This window comes from Lissotriton vulgaris, chromosome 3_1, assembly GCF_964263255.1.
Source record: "Lissotriton vulgaris chromosome 3_1, aLisVul1.2, whole genome shotgun sequence".
In the NCBI taxonomy this organism is placed as follows: Eukaryota; Metazoa; Chordata; class Amphibia; order Caudata; family Salamandridae; genus Lissotriton; species Lissotriton vulgaris.
In genome coordinates this window covers 634,182,772-634,200,420 of record NC_141689.1, presented here as the reverse complement: position 1 = coordinate 634,200,420, position 17,649 = coordinate 634,182,772, and the positions used below count along the sequence as shown (strand labels likewise).

At 50.4% G+C, this 17,649-nt stretch overlaps 1 protein-coding gene across 2 annotated transcripts in view; it reads right to left on the bottom strand.

Moving 5' to 3' along the window:
• Positions 1-17,649, bottom strand: part of FAM81B (family with sequence similarity 81 member B) — a 750,896-nt gene that overhangs the window by 420,546 nt on the left and 312,701 nt on the right. The window lies entirely within an intron of this gene.

Below are 17,649 nucleotides of genomic sequence, written 5' to 3'. Positions count from 1 at the left end.
TAGGAATATAGGTCGAGGTAGCATCTGATAATGACTTGGCGATGTTTAATGATTGGGGCCCCCCATTTGCCACCCCATTTGCCACCTTTATTCCTACTATTGTCTCAGGGCTTTCTAGTATCTACCGGGTCTTGCTATTTTCAGTAGGGGTAGGAGATATAACTGATTGAGCAGAGTCATCATCATGGTTTATATTAGCCATTGTCATGGTATTTTGAAAACATACTAATGCTCCATCTTCCCCCGAAGCCGCCCCGGCTTTGACACTTTCAATAATGTCTGCGCCTTTTTGTGCCGTTTTTTTGGAATAGTCCCGCAATTCAACAGAGGAGGGCGCAGAATCGTCTTACCTGTCGCCTTCCTGTCGCTCCCCTTCAAAGTAGCAGCCTTATTAAGAACGTTCGTGTCTCCTTGGATCGGTGCTGCCAGTGTTACTGCTTCCACATTCACTACCATTTTCTCAGCCCCCGTCGCCATATCTTCTATAGTCTCTGCAACTGTGGTAGCCGGTGGAGCAGGGGCTGGAGCTGCAGCTGTCGATGTGAGCGTAGGCAAAGCGGCAGCCGCCGCCGCTGCTGCTGTTGGATAGGTTTTGGTGTTCCGCGTTGTACGCGGAGGGTGTTTGGGCGACATACCTTCTGGCGATACAGTTGCAAGCCGCGTCTTAGCCAGACCCAACAAGTCGATTCCAGAGCGAGCGAGCCGGTTCTCAAGCCAGTCCCTCATCGCTCGCTAGATTCTCGTAGAAAGCCACAACATCAATCCGTTAAGAGCAGTGTGGAGCGTTATGGAGCGCAGGATATCTGGATATCAGACCCGGGTGAGTAATTTGGTAAGATACGCTGCAGCAATGCTCTAAGCCGCCCGATTCATTCAGTCGGGTTTGATCCGACTTCGTCTTTTATTCCTTTCCAGTTGCTCCTCGCCGTACAAGCTGTCGATAGAATCACGATTTGTTCCCCATTTTCTGCACTCTTAGGGTTTTTTTAGGGAGCTCTAGTAATCCTCTGACACCAGAGTGGAGGGAAGGAGCTCTCGGACCGCCGCAAGCAGAGTCCTCACTCCGCCATCTTGGACTCCGCCCTTTCCTTGATGAATCACATTCAGGTTGAGGCATTGTTTTTTTAAATATAAATCCACAAATATGTAAGCATAATACTGGAAGCCCCTGTTATAATCTGGTTAAACTAATACACAATTCAAAGTAAATAAATGTGCTCAGTCATTCACTGACGACAGCTACGAACTCAAAAGTCGGATTGCTCTCTCAGTATGACACTGAAAAACTCAAGCAGCCAGAATTTGCCTGATCCTGCCAGCATTTCAAGCCATCTCTACCTTGGCTTCCGTAGGATGTGAGGATCATATTCACGGTCCCTCTGCTGCTCTCAAAACATACTGTGGAAAAGAGCAAACATACCACCCAATTATTGCACCCCACCAAGCTCCTAAAGTGTGCTGTACTTGGCCATGGTGCATCTCGCTACCCAATGAAGGTTGAATTGGCTGACACACGGAGAAATGGTATAGTGATTCCAGGATCCCAAGCTGTGAATTATACTGAATCCAAGCCTGAGAAAGGAGCCAAATTACTAATATATTTTTAAAAATCCTGAAAACCAAACGGTTCCAGGTTGCTTTTAATTGAGGAGTATTAGAAGAACATCAGGCTGGGGCCACCTTGCATTAAATGGACTCTAACTTCCTCATTAGCATAACACCCAGGTTCCTGCTCCTGCAGCAGCTGACATGTTCGAGTAAATGTAAAACTTAATAAAATAATACTTTTGCTAGTCTGCTCCATCTTTATTTTTTAATTTGGACTCCTGGATTTTTTAACTCTGCAGCCTCAAGTTTAAATAACAAACTCCAGACCCATATGCTCTATAGAATCTGAATGCTGTTTTTCCAAAAGTGCAACTCACACAACAGATGGTTTAGGCTGTCACTGAGGTTTAGATATTACCATCATCATAAAACTTTATTTTGGTCGTAACAACCATAAATGTGCAAATGCATACAGTACAAGGAAACAAGATAAAAAGCATACCAAAATTAATTAGCTGCAAATTAACAAGTTTCAACTTAATAATTATCCTATACGATGATGTAAAAGATTAAAATTGGCTTGTAAAGTACTAAAAGCTATGCCATTGCCAACAAGGACCAATGCAGCGATAAAACTAAGCAGCATGGCCCGCCATGCAGTTACAATGCTACGAATGCCAAGCCACCTACAAACAGGAGGTAACCATTTGGCTCTCTGAGAATGGTACATGGGACTCACACAAATATTTGGCTAATTGACTCAGCAGTAAGGGGACAACCGGGACAACACTGCAATGTAGTGGAAGGCTGCCGCCAGGAGGCTGGGAAGGTATTCACCAGGAGGGAGCCAAATCTGAATTGCATATAAAGCTTCTTCTCCTGCGGGATCATAATGGCCTCCAGATATTATTCATAGACACCTTTTGAATTCCATGAAATCCATAGTGAGGAGGTCCCAAGATGAATAAGAAATAAAAGACTAGACCACCGAATTCCAAAATTATTGCCTAATCAGGTCTTAACCAGGCAATAATGCTGGGTCTTTTGTTTCCCTTGATCCCTCCAGCCCTATAGTAGTAAGCAGGAACTTCACCTTAGAGAGCCAGCCAATTTTCCTAAAACAGTCAGGAGCAATGACTTCGACAAGAGCAGCAGCATATGGGAGCAGCTCGGTAGTGGATTTTAAGTGCAACCAAAAAAGTATGGGACGTAGCTTAGCTTTCTCCACGATTGAGGATCTGTCCATATCCAATCTTAGCGGGTGAAGGGGGGTAATCTGAGGAAGTGAGCATAGGGCTAAAAAAGTGTATTTGTTGCAAGAAGGACATCCAATTTTTCAATGTCCCAGAGCTCAGCCCCATACAATGCTGAACCCACTGCCCTATAATCATAAATATGAAGCAGGTTGCCACTGATTTGCTCTGGGGAGTCCTATGCTCTTTAATCAAGACCCCAGTAGTCTGCCTATGCTGAAGAGTTCGCTTTGTTACATGATGCTTCTAGGACAAATCCTCGGAAAGAGTGACACCCAAGTAATCAAAGGTGTTCACTGTCTCCAAGAGAATCCCACCCAGTGTTAACTTGCCTTTAAATGAGTTGTGGGGATTCAGCATTAGGAGTTTGGTCTTTGAGGTATTAACCTCTATGCCTCTAATTGTACAAAAGGCCTCAAAGCCATCTAAAGGCATAGGCAGACCTCTAGGGGTCTTGGAGACTAGCAGCATATCGTCAGCAAACAGTAGAGTTGTCACCTTGACTCCCCCAAAGTAGGTGCATCAGCAGGAATATCAATATTAATACCTCAGACTCAGTAAGCCAGCATTATTTTTGCTGCTGTGGGCCAACCATGAAAACTAAAGTGTAGGCTCTCTCACTACCCAGGTCCTGCCTTACCTGTAAACTCAAACACGCAATAGAAGCTGCAAATGAAAAATCAACAGGAAGGAATAAATATTACCATTTGTTGGAAGTCCTATGCTTCCTCAGCTAAAGGTTGAGAAGACTTAAGTGCCTTCTCTTTGATGTGTTTGGTGTTAGGCCTGGAATGGGCAAGGACCAGAAGACCTGCTTCTCAGCCCTCATGTAAGCCGTCATTATATGACCGCTCGATATACACCATGCACCACTCTACACTTATACAAATGCATTAACACACCTGCATTCAGAACGCATGCACAATCAATTACAACTTTATACTCATTCCTCATATCATTTATTACAACAAAAACAGAACAAACACTGACTATTTAAGTTGTGTAATAACTTTATATTTTAGTTATATTTTAAGTGTAGGCCTTGGGTTTTTATAGGGTGGGAAGTTAATAAAGAAATAAATAAGTAGCAATTGTTTATTATTAAATTGCTAATTATTTTGGTTCAAGGGGGCGTGGCTTGAGGCGTCAAGATGGCGGTCGCACTTTAAGACTGTTCCGGACCCCCTCCATCATCCGCCTTGTATCCGCCCGCGTACAGCTGCCATCAGTTCCTGTCAACGGTCGCCGCAGCTCCCCAGCTCACCTGCCTTGCCCCGGTTCCTTTGTGGGGCTGCCCGGTCCCTTCACAGCCTCCGTTGGACGCCCTCCCTTCCGATGCCTTGCACACCTAAGATGGCGGCCCCCTCACCACCTCGTCTCAGGGCCTGAGGCTTCTGCCTGCCCGGCCTGGCGTGCTGTGTGCCCTCACTGCCTGTGACTCTCCAGCGGCGATGGACTGAGTGGCGCTCCAAAGCACGGCACTGTGTTGAGCGGCCCGCTTCCGTGGGCGAGACCTGAGGGACGACGGAGACAAATGCGGCCCGACTGCACTGTGGGCGCTGCCTGTGGCCCGGCGCTGCCCGGAGCCTCCGGATGAGAGTGCGGCCAGGAATCCCGCCAGCGATGTCTGCCCGGTGAGTGCTGGCCTCCGATATTCGTTGCTGCTGCTGGAGGGGTTGGGCTTCCCCCCGGCCTTTGTTTAGAGGTCTGCCCGGCTCCCGGGTGATGAGCTGTGATTACCGGGGGAGCCACACCGGCCTGGAGCGCTGTGGTTACTGGACCCCGGGGAGGCACGGCCTCCGGCCCTCGGCTGGCTCCTGGATCGTTGGGGGCTCTGAGGTGGTGTGCCTGCCGGATCGTCCCTCCCGCGTGGCCTGCCTCGAATCGGGGGTGGGGCCCTTGCCCCCTCGATCGAGGCCGCTGGTTCCACGGGCCTCTGCCGACGGGCTGGAGGGTGTACCTGGCCGCCCCTGGCCCAGTGAGACGCTGTGAGCCGCTGGACGCCCCATCCCGCGGGGCCCCGGAGGGTCGCCGGCCGCCCGCGGGAGCTGCTGCTGTGGCCCACATTGACTCTTCATCTGGTCTGCTGAAGGCTGCACCGTGGCCGGCATGAGGACACGTGCTGGCCATCATACTGGGTGGCACCCGCCCCCCACCTGCCTATTTGGGAGTTGCTGGTGTGGCTCCGGAGTCGTGGGTGTTGCTGGTGCTGTCCGGAAGTCTGCCACTGGGACTGACTGCTAGGCTCTACTGAGGGCATTCTCCTTCCTTGGTGTGGCGGCCGCCCCTCTCCTCTTGATGGTGGTGAACGTCCGGGGCCACCTGCTTGCCTTCCGGGAACTGGCTGCCCATCTGCCATCTCCTGCACCACAGAGCCTGGGGGGAACGAGCGGCTGCCCACCTGACGACTCTTGCCCCTCCGGTTGCTTCCCTGGGACCATCGGACATTGCGGGCCCTCTCTGCTGCCCAACTTGCTTCTGGGGTCCAACGGGCCGGCTATCCTCTGGCCTCGGATGTGCTCCCCGATGGACCTGGCCTGTGTGGACTGAAGACGCCTGTTGCCCTACTGGAGCTGACCCACAGACTGACTCGGAGGTGAGGTGGACGGGGAGGTGCTCTGCCGGGGTGCAGAGGTGGTCCACCCCCCTGTGGGTCATGTCCTGGAGGGGGAGGCTTCCTCTTCTTGTAGTCGGTGTGTGGTGAGGGGGGTGTCATCTGCCACCACACTGGGTGGCGGGTGGTCGTGGAGTTGGCCCCCCCTCTCCCTCTGGGCGCATCGGATTGACCTCTCCGGGAGCATGGGTAGGACCCGTACCACTCAGACCCCCATTCCTCCGACCAAAACCAAAATGGACCAATTCATTACCTCGGACCAGGACCTGGGTGGAGGGGCTCCTGCGGCACCTGGATCCCCCAGGGGAGACCTCTCCACCATTCTACAGGTGATAAGTACTTCGCAGGCCTCTGTGGAGAGCAAGATCGGGGAAGTGCAGGTGAATGTGGCCCTAATTCGCCAGGACCTACGCAATGCCATGGCATGCATCACGGAGGCGGAATCCAGTATCTCCACTGTGTAGGATGATGTGGGTACCCTTAAATCTCAGGTAGCCCGTCTCCAGACACAGGCCTCAGAGCTCCATCGCAGGACCGAAGATGCCGAAAATAGGGCGCAAAGGAACAATATGCAGCTCCTGGGATTTCCGGAGGGTGTGGAGAAGGGGCACACCGACACTTTCATCAAGACCTGGGTCCGCTCCTGGATGCCTCAAGAGAAACTTTCCTCCTAGTTTGGGGTGGAACGAGCCCACCGTTCTCTCGCTCCCAAGCCCTTGCCCTGAGCTCCTGCTTGTCCTATTTTCCTCAGAATCTTCAACTTCCTGGACAGGGATGCTATTCTGGGAGCGGCCAGGGAACTGGGGCCACTGCAGTTTCAGAACTCCAGAATCATGGTCTTTCCGGACAACTCCAGGGAGGTCCAGACTCAGCGCCGATCCTACGACGAAGTTAAACAAAAACTCAGGGCGATGGGTCGGAGCAGCTGAATCAAGATGCGCCCAAGTTCCAGGGGCGCTGGACCGGGTCTCTGAGGAGGGGCAGGGGAATCCTGCTCACCAGCTGCGCAGTCCTGGCACTCTACTGCCTAGACTCCGAATCGGGGATCCGCCTCCCCCAACCTGGCTACTTCCCTGATCGATATGGGCAGTATCCCCGGTCCCAGTACAACTCTGCGAAGGGCCATGTCCGACTCGGACCTGTCCGGAAGCCCTGTGATCCATGGATCGAGCGGAGAGGATGGAGTCTGATCAGCGCTAGGCGATGAGCGATTTACAGTTCGTCCTTCGGGATTCTATGCAACGTGAATGCTCCTGACCCAGGGCCGGACTGGCTACCGGGCAGTTTGGAATGCTGCTGAGCTGCTGCCTGATTTTACTGCAGTGGGGGCTGATTTCGTCCATGGAGACCTGCGTGTGCTTCCAAATACTGAAAGCAAAACGAATTTCGTTTAGCTCACACAGGTCCCCATTAACAAAATCAGCCCCCAGCTCAGCAGCATTCCAAACTGCCCAGTAGCCAGTCCGGCCCTGTTTGACCCCACGAAATGGGGCCGACCTGGATCTGCTAAAGGGACTGGTCAAGTTCCGGAGCTTCATAGTAGTCCTGGGACTGAAGCCTACTACTGGCTTCACACTTACTAACTCATGTTTCAGCTGTTAGCATTTCATTCGAATAAATGGAGGGGGGTCCAGCTCAGCCATGTTTCTGATTGCTTGTTAGCTAACCATTTTAGATTAGCAGTCACCTCACTGCGAGGTAGTTATTGGTTGAGGTTGATTCAGGGCGACAGATGCTTCCATTTCAGAAGTGTAGGGTGGGGGCGTTGGGGGTGAGGTGGGGAGACAGTTGTCTCCCGTCAGTTTGTTGTTTTTAGCCGCCTACGGGCCGCTGTGTCCTGAACCCATTGGTAGGAGCGTGTTCATTCAAGCTCCCACTAATGACAAGTAGATCATTGCACCACACGCCTTCACTTCGGGCCCCGGGCCGGGGGGGCTTCCCTGGGGTTGAAGTCAGCCCTGCACACCCATCCGCTCCTCCACATGCCACTCCTCTAGATGTCCGGCACCCTCAAAAGGTCTCTCCACATCCTCTCCTGGAATGTTAACGGCCTTCTAGACCGAATCGAGCGCACGGTTGTTCTCCCCACTGCCCACCGCCATGAGCCTGACATTCTGTTTCTCCAGGAAACGCACCTCTTGGGCTCACAATGCAATTTTCTAGCCCGCTATGGGTTTGATAGGGTCTGGCACGCTGGTTTCGCACGGGTCTCCCGTGGGGTCACCATTCTACTTTGGAAGGGGCCTTCCCTTCACCCTGGCTAGAGCCAAGACGGATGCGCAGGGCACATACGTGGCTGTGTCGGGGCTGATTGAAGGACGCCCTTTGAACCTTCTGTGCACTTACGTTCCCCCGCGCTCCTGGCCTCAACCCTCTGTCACTTTATGCTGGTGATCTCCTCCCTTCCGCAGGGCCAAACTGTTGCTGGAGGGGACTTTAACGCCATCGTGCAGCTTTCACGTGATGTGACGGGTTCCCCGTCGGCACATCGTCTTGCCTCTGCAGAGAGTCTGTCTGGTTGGGCATCGGCCCTGGGCCTCGGTGACGTCTGGATGGTATGGAACCCCCGCAAAGAACAATATACCCACACCTCAGCGGCCCATCATACCCACTCCTGTATAGACCTACTCCTGATGCCCACAATGGATTGCCAATTGGTGTCTGGGGCTGCGATATTGCCCAGGGGGATCTCGGATCACTCGCCCATCTCCCTTTGCATCAGGGCTTCCACTGTCGGCCCACGGGCAACTTGGCGGCTGAACGCATGGTCCCTACAGGACTCTGCGCTGATGGAATCCCTCGGGCAGGAACTGCGTCACTACTTTTCAACTAATGCGGGCTCTGTTCCCTCACCGGGGACATTGTGGGAGGCCAGCAAGGCGGTCATTATGGAAGTGGCCAGAGTGCTGGTTTATGCGAAACGTGTGGAGCAGGCCACCCAGCTAGTGCAGCTGGAGGCTCAGGCTGCACAGTTGGAGAGACTCCAACTGACCACCGGCAGTGATGACTCGATCGACAACCTGCAATGGTCAGCGACGAGATTCGGCGGATCTCGTTTGAATCCGCAAAAATGCTCTGGCGCTCTTCGGTGGCACGTATTTATGGGTGGGGAGATAAAAATGGCAAACTCCTCCACAATCTAGTGTCCTACTCCAAAGTTAACCGCATTGTTCCGGAGATTCGGACGGATTCTGGGATCCACCAGGTTACGTCCACCGCAATCGTGCAAACCGTTGCCAGCTACTATGCGTCCTTATGTGACGCTCGTCCTCTGTGTACTCCTCTGGCAGACTTGCTGGAAGATACTGGTACTCGATTGCCGTGTCTCCCCCAGGAGATCGCTGATACCTTGGATCACCACTTCACCCCAGAAGAAATACACTGGGTGATCTCTGCGCTACACCCAGGAAAGACGCGGCTTTCAGTGAGGATTTGGTTCCTCACCTGGTGGAGAACGGGTCTTTCCCGCCCGAAACTGATGTGGCCACTATCGTAGTCATCCCAAAGACGCAACCGCCATCCTTGGATTGCGCGGACTACCGGCCGATCTCGTTGAATAATACGGTGATTAAGATCTTTGCCACCACGATAGCCCAGCAGCTCCGCCCACTCCTACAAGACCTGGTCGATCCCGATCAGTGCCGGTTCATGCCCTCCAGGGGCACCCATAATTGCATTCGTCGCCTCCATCTGGCTCATCGTCATCACCTGACCCCGTATCTGGCGCTCCTATTCATCGACTTTGAGAAAGCCTTTGATACGGTGGATCGGAGCTACCTGGAGGGCGTGTTGGAACGGATGGGGTTTGGTCTTCCCTTCCGCCGCATGATCAGAGTCCTCTATAGAAACCCCAGGGCTCATGTCCTCATTAACGGCGAGCTTTCTGAGGCATTCCCAATCCGTGGGGGCACTCGTCAGGGGTGTCCGCTTTCACCGCTTCTATTCGTGTTGGCGATGGAGCCTCTGGCGGCACTCATCCACCAGGATCCTCTGATCCGCGGCTGGGCCTGGGATCATAGTCAGACTGATAAGATAGCCCTCTACGCGGACAATGTCCTGCTTTTTCTGGTGGACCCGGACCGTTCTGGCCCCCGATGCCTGGAGGCCCTGGCTGCTTTCGAGCGGGTTTCTGGGAAGAGACTTAACCCGGCAAAGTCTACCCTGGTCCTCTTGCTTCCTTCTCAAGCATGCTTTGATTGTCAGGCAACTATCCCCCTCCGGAGGCAGTCATTCAAATACCTAGGTGTATGGGTCACCCTCCTGCAAGAGCTCGAATGGGCCCTGAACGTCAGGCCCTTGGTCACTAGGATGAAGGCAGACCTCTAGAAATGGCAGATCCTTCCCCTTAACCCTCTGGGCAGGAGTGCGCTCTTTAAAATGATGATTCTTCCCCGATTTCTTTACATCTTTCAAAATATCACCATCCACTTCCCAGGTAGCTGGTTGCAGGAACTAGACGGAGCCCTCAACTGGTTTTTATGGGATGGAGAGGTCCCGGCTGTCCCTGGCACACTGCTGTATCCCCCCCTTTGACGGGGGCATGGGGATGACCAATCTCCACCTCTACTATCTGGCCACGAAACCTATCGTGATCCACGACTGGTTTGCGGGCGGCTGGTCCGACCCAGCATACCGAGTGGAGCTCAGGGTAATGGACTTTGCGCAGATTCAAGCATTTCTATATGGTAGCCCAGTGCCACAGGATCTACCCCCTATCACTAGGACGGTGCTCATGGCCTGGCGCACTACCCTTCGCCATGTTCAATGGGACCGGAGGCTCACCAGGCAGACGCCGCTGTGGAATGGAGCATGTCTGCGGGAGGTTTTGTCCTTGCGTGATTTCCGCCGCTGGGACCTTGTGGGGGTCTCACTGCTTGTAGACGTATGGGTGGGAGACCATATTCGATCCTTTGCGACCTACAGCAATGTCACGCCCTTCTTCCTTCCCAATTCTATAAGTACCTCCAACTCAGACACGCCCTCCGCACTCACATTCCATCCCCCACTTCTCTCCCGGCATTGAGTCCCTTGGAGGCCGAGGTGATGATGGGGAACCTGGGGAGGGGAGGGCCTCCCGGATATACCGGTCACTGGTCAACAACGGTCCTGCGTCCCTAGAATGGCTCCGTGCTCGCTGGGAGGGGTGGATGGGTCCCTTGGAGGAGGCGGATTGGCGGGACGCCCTTATGGCACATAAAACCTTGACCACATCCGCCAAGTTACGCCTGGTCCAACTTTACTACCTCCACGCAGCGTACCTCACTCCGGCACGCCTTTTCCGGGCCTGTATGCGACCCTCCCCGGCCTGCACGCGCTGCGAGTCTGCCCCAGCAGATTTCTATCACATGGTATGGCGCCGTTCTGAAGAGGGGTGGAACGCGAGCTTACACAGGCCCTAGGATGGAAGGTTCCCCATGACCCGAAGCGCTTGCTGTTGGGAGTGTTTGATGGCCTTGATGGCTCTAAGGCAGATAAGCGTTTCCTGGAGACAGCTGTGGCGGTGGCGAAAAGGGACATAGCTGCGCTCTTGTCTCAGGCTAAGGCACCCACCATGTGGAAATGGAGGAGGGGGTGGATTGGTGTGGGGCGCAGGAAGAACCCCTCTTCGAAGCCAGGGGGTGCCCTGAACTATTCAGTAAAGTGTGGGGGAAATGGTTCAACTTGCTACCTGTGTGAAGGTCCGTGTGATGTTGTCTGTCTACTTTGTTTTGGGAGTATCGCATCCAATCCAATTGAGCCAACTATACCCTTTGTTGAACGTATGTGATGACATTTCTTTACTTATAATGCTTGATTTGCTACCAATGAATGTATCTGTTTTTGTTTTAAAAATCAATAAAGTTGATTATCAAAAAAAAATAATTGCTAATTATTTATTTACATTATGTAATACTGATTCATTTTAGTTATATTTTAGTTGTGGGTTGCAAGGTGTGTAGGGGTACAGGGTAAGGCGTTAATTAAGTAAGAATTAATAACTACAAACATACTAATTGTCTAATATTTAGTTGAATGGTTATTAATCATGCACATTCTGTTATACTTATTTATTTTTCTTATATTTTAATTGCGTGCTGCTATGGTTGTAGGAGCATAATGTGGGAAGTTAATTAAGTATTAAATATCCCTTTTTAAAATCATTTTAGGGGTCTCAGGAAGTCAAAGCGGCAACCCCTGGCTTCTCAGTTGCGACCCCTAGCACTGCCCCTGCAAAAGCTTCTCTAATAAGTCGCTAAAGAAGAATCAAGTTAAGTAGTGTTCTCCTGAGTTTTTTCAGACTTTTTTTTTATCCCAAAGCAAACATCGACGTTTGGGCTAACATAAATAAATTCAGCAGTGAAACTCTGAACACTGCAATAAAATAAAATGTTGCCACCATTCCTGGAGGCTCTGGTCTGAGCTGTCTTTGCAGTGTGTTGTGGACCTGGTTCAAACAGAAAATAAGAATTGTACAAGGGCCCAGCAGACAAGAATGAAAAGGAAGAGGTAATGACCATAGGCAACTGAGAGCCTAGAAGAAAGGAAGAAGACAGACCAGACAGTCCCATGAGACGTAAAGAGAAAAAGCAATCTGTGTATGTGTGGAGATGTTGGAGAGATAAATATGGGCTGGTTTGAGAAAGGGAGAGACTGAAATGAAGTGGTGACAGATACGGATCACTGACATAATATTGAGGGACAGAATATCGACTAGCAAAATATCGATGTCAAAATATCGACAGACAGGATATCGAGTTTGTATCTACAAACAGGTAAGTACAAAAATATCTAGCACAAAATATCGTTTACAAAAATATAGTTTATAAAAATATCGACTTTATTGAAAACAGTGTTAAATTACATTAATATTAAAAATTAATTACTAAACTATACTTAAAAATACTTAAATTACCTTATAATAATTAAATAATTAATGAAAGTTATAAAAAAAAATTAAAATCATATTTGTTAAAACATATATATATATAGTAACATAATATAATTAAATAATAGCCTATATTATTACCGTACGATAGCAGAAGTGTAAAAAATACTATTCCCACTCCAGAGAGTGCAAAAGTAGGGAAAGCGTTGGACAGCGTAGGGGTTAAAATCACTATTCCCAATCCAGTGGGTGCAACAGTAGGGAAAGCATTGGATAGCGTAGGGGTAAAAATTACTATTCCCACTCCAGTGGGTGCAACAGTAGAGAAAGCGTTGGATAGCGTAGGGGTAAAAATGACTATTCCCACTCCAGTGGGTGTAACAGTAGAGAAAGCGTTGGATAGCGTAGGGGTAAAAATTACTATTCCAACTCCGAAGAGTGCAACAGTAGGGAAAGCGTTGGATAGCGTAGGGGTAAAAATTACTATTCCCACTCCAGTGAGTGCAACAGTAGGGAAAGCGTTGGATAGCGTAGAGGTTAAAATTACTATTCCCACTCCAGTGAGTGCAACAGTAGGGAAAGCGTTGGATAGCGTAGGGGTAAAAATTACTATTCCCACTCCAAATAGTGCAACAGTAGGGAAAGCGTTGGATAGCGTAGGGGTTAAAATTACTATTCCCACTCCAAAGAGTGCAACAGTAGGGAAAGCGTTGGATAGCGTAGGGGTAAAAATTACTATTCCCACTCCAGTGAGTGCAACAGTAGGAAAAGCGTTGGATAGCGTAGGGGTTAAAATTACTATTCCCACTCCAAATAGTGCAACAGTAGGGAAAGCGTTGGATAGCGAAGGGGTTAAAATGACTATTCCCACTCCAAAGACTGCAACAGTAGGGAAAGCGTTGGATAGCGTAGGGTTAAAAATTACTATTCCCACTCCAGTGAGTGCAACAGTAGGGAAAGCGTTGGATAGCGTAGGGGTTAAAATTACTATTCCCACTCCAGTGAGTGCAACAGTAGGGAAAACGTTGGATAGCGTAGGGGTAAAAATTACTATTCCCACTCCAAATAGTGCAACAGTAGGGAAAGCGTTGGATAGCGTAGGGGTTAAAATTACTATTCCCACTCCAGTGAGTGCAACAGTAGGGAAAGCGTTGGATAGCGTAGGGGTAAAAATTACTATTCCCACTCCAAACAGTGCAACAGTAGGGAAAGCGTTGGATAGCATAGTGGTAAAATTACTATTCCCACTCCAGAGAGTGCAATAGTAGGGAAATTAAATACTTCATATATTATTTCAATAAATATAAATTAATGTCTATAAAAAATTAATTAAAAGTATTTACCAATTTAATATAATATGATAATTAATTAATTAAAATTACAAATTAAAAATATTTATTACAATTATTTACCTATTAATACAAATTAATTACAAAATAACGATTAATATTTTAACATTTAAAAATTAATTAACAAATAATTCAAATTAAATACAATTAAATACATTGATTTATTTAATTAATTATAAATAAATTACTTCCCAACCAATTCCCCTATAAACCCACAACCCGCTACAGAAATTAAATTATTAAAATTGACATAATTAGCAATTAATCAATTAATTAAAATTAATTGACAATTAAAATTCAATTAATTTCCAAATATAAATTAACAATTAATTAACAATGAATACCAATAAATAAATTTACATATTTAATTAATTATAATTAAATTACTTCCCACCCTATTCCCCTATAAACCCACAACCCGCTCAGAATTAAATTACGCAAAAATTAAAAAAACAAATGTCATTAATTAATATAAATTATAACATACATACACACTTTTCACACATATAATAACATTAAAAACACTATAAATTATTCGATATTATTAAAAATTCGATAATTTTAATAACCTATATTATATACTTCGATATTTTATCTGTCTATATTTTTAACATTCGATATTACATTACTTACCTTAAAAACAATATTTTTAATGTCTATATTCTGTCCAGTCGATATTTTGTCCATTCTATATTTAAAACTCAATATTATGTCCATTCGATATTTTGTAGTCGATATTTTGACTGTTTACCGACAGATACAGGTGAAAAAGAGATTGTAGAAGAGGGGAGATAGGTGTGTCAGGCAGACAGACAAGAAAGGTTAGAGACAGAAATAAGGGTCGAGACAGGTCTGACAAAGGTGGTAAAGAAACATCCGAAAGTTTGAAAAAGAGACATTTGGGAGAAAGTAGAGAAACAGATAAGAAAGAGACAGTTCAAAGGTACCGAGCAGAAGAGTAGGAGACAGGAGTACAAGAAGCAATGCGTGAGGGAACTCGGAAAGGGACAGAGAAAGAGGAATACATGTTAAAGAGAGAGATGACGGGGGGCGTGGCCAAGACGGCGACGGAGTAAGACGTCTTTTTGAGTCCCTCCGGCGCCGAGCCCAGCTTAGCCTTGTTTAGCACATTTAGCGGCTTGCTTTACGGTCCCACTTGGACTGATTTGGCTCCCGGAAGCGGGGGGCCAGCTCCGGTGTCGCACACCGGGCCTTTGGAGGACGGAACAAGGTCTCTGGAGCGGCGACGCCACGCGGCCCTGAAATCCCCGGCCTAGCGTGTTGAGGGGCTGGTCTTCCTGATCCCTGGTGCGGATCCTACGCGAGCACTCTGAGGCGGGGCGGAGGCGGCATCGACATCCGTGGCCCCAGCTTTGTTGCCTACTGAATCTGCTGGTGAGGAGTTGGAGGTGTGAGACGGCGTTGGAGTAGGAGACCGCGGCCGCTGGGAGGCCTCCGGAAGGGTGATCCGGTGGAGTGTCGACATCTTGCCGCCCCTCCTCCCGCTCTCTGCTGGCCGTCCCGGCTGGGTCGCGACGCTGGGAGTCGTCCTCCCCTGGTGTGGTGCGGAGAGCCTTGGCAAGGAATGCGGTCCCGGCGAGGCCGACCTGGGTTCCGGGGCTTTTGGAGACCCGCAGGCCTGTGATCCCCGGCCTTGCGTTGCGACTGGGCCTGTTCCTACTGCGTTGCTAAGGGGAGTGCCAGAGGCGGTTGCGGAGCACCAGCAGGAGGACTGCTGGGGGTCTGGTACGAATCTGGAGATTGTGGAAACGTGGCACGCCGGAGCGAGGCCTACTGGAGCGGAGGAGCCGGCGCTTTCCATCGGGTTCTGAGGTCGGAGCGGAGTGGGTGACTGCATGGACTCTTCCCCATCGCCCTAACTTGCCCTGCCGCGACGACGGTAGCCGCCTGGCACCTAGGGAGGCCTAGTGTGGGGACTGCCATGCTCTCCCGCTGTGACTGCATGAGAAGGTGCGTGGAGCGGCGTGGGGCCCACTCTGAATGTGCTACCGCATGGAATTTGGTAGCGAGGCCTGTGTGGCGCACCTACATTAGGCATTGACGGGAGGTGGAGGATTATTGGGGTGCCGGAATCGCCGCCTGGAGCTAGGGGGACGCAGCACCCCATGAGAAGTGCTACGATGTCGAATGCCTCCCGCAACAAGGGGAAGTCTGGGAAAGATGGTGCGGCGTAATCTACTCAGCAACCGGCGTCCCCGGGTCCCAGCGCGTCGCCCAAGAAATCGGATGATGAGGCCCCAGTGACTAAGGCCTTTATGACAGAGCTCTTTGCATCCATTAAGGAAGATATTTCGGAGCTTCGCGCCCAACTTGCATCGGACCTCCGTGAGGTGTGGAGAGATGTTGATGGTATCGGGGAACGGGTGGCTACACTGGAGGACCATGATTTAAGTATGGCGAACGATGTCCACCAGTTACAACAAGACATCATTCGGCTTACGGAGCAGGACCTGGATCTCCAATCTCACACGGAAGACCTGGAGAACAACATCCGCATCCGTGGGGTACCGTGGGACGGAGAAGTGGGGGATCTGCGGGGCTATGTCCAGGCCCTTTTCCTGATTGTGCTAGGAAACGATGACATCCAGGAAATCAGAATGGACAGGGTGCATAGAGTTGGGCTCCCGAGGAGAGGGGGGCCGCCTCCGGACATACTAGTGTGTGTTCATGATTTCCAACTAAAAGAACGCATTTTGCGGAAGGCGCGGACTATCACTTCCGTGCAATTTTGAGAACACAGGCCGCAGCTCTACCAAGACCTGGCAGCATCGACCCTCCAGAAAAGGCGGGAGTTTCGCCCAGTGACTGCCTTCCTTCGGGCGGGCGGCATTTCCTACTCGTGGGGCCACCCGTTCCGCATCATCTTTCGAGGGGAAAACAGACTAGCACAGATTCGCTCTCTCCAAGTGGCGAAGGATCTTCTGGGCATGGATGACGAGACCCCCTCGCAGGCGGCAGGCGGCTCGGCGCCACGGAGGCGCAGGCGCTCCTCCTCATGGCAGAGAGTAGGCCCGGATTTGGACACCAGATGGCCTGACCGTTCGACTAGCTTGCTGGAGAGGGGAGATGCGGTGGCGTCGGTGGCTTCGGCGACATTGGCGTCCTCCCAGCAAAGTTCAGGAGCTGCTTGATTTCTCGGCCGCCAGCTGGTAGGTGCCGGAGGGGCACATGACTTCAGGTACCGTGGGTTTGATTGTACTTTTGGAGAAGACACCCCGGTCCGTGGTCTCTTGGGGTTCCGACTATGGTCCCCCAGCCCCCACTCAGGAGGATCTTTATGAACTACCCTCTACAGGGACTGCTAAGTACATTTGTTTGCTTTTGGGTTTGGTTTTGGCCTTGGGGGGGGGAGGCGGGAGGACACTTTGGGGTTCTGGGGGGAAGGGGTTGTGGGAGACTGGGGGGGAGTGGGGTTGCTAGGTGGTGGCGTCTGGTATGATTGTGTGGTGTGCTTTGATCTTTCTTCATTTGCGGTGATTGTGATCCTGTCTGACGGCCCTCTGGGAGGGCTTGCTACCTGGGTGGGAGCTGTCGCTGTCCCTGGGTTATCAGAATCTGTGAGGAGTACGGTATTCCGTGAAGATCTGTTGCTGATTGGAGCTTGGGGGTCTGCTGGGCTGCCTTGGGGGGGATGGGAGTGTAGGCAGGTTGTTGCGACGCACAGGCAGGGGTGGGGTCTGATTAATTCCCATGCCGATTAGTGTGGGGACTTGGAATGTGAAGGGCCTCAACTCACCCCAGAAGCACCAAAAAATTTGGAAATATATCTCCGATCACCACTTAGATATTGTGGGGCTTCAGGAGACCCACTTGGCGCGTAAAGATGAGCTTCGATTGCGTCACAGGCATTTCCCGCTCATTTACAGATCCTCTGCAGCTACTAAACATAGAGAAGTGGCACTTATGTTCCGAGCGTCCCTACACTTCCAACCTATGGGGATTAGCTGCGACAAGGAAGGGCGTTGGCTGATGGTCAAGGGGGTGCTTCATGGCACGATC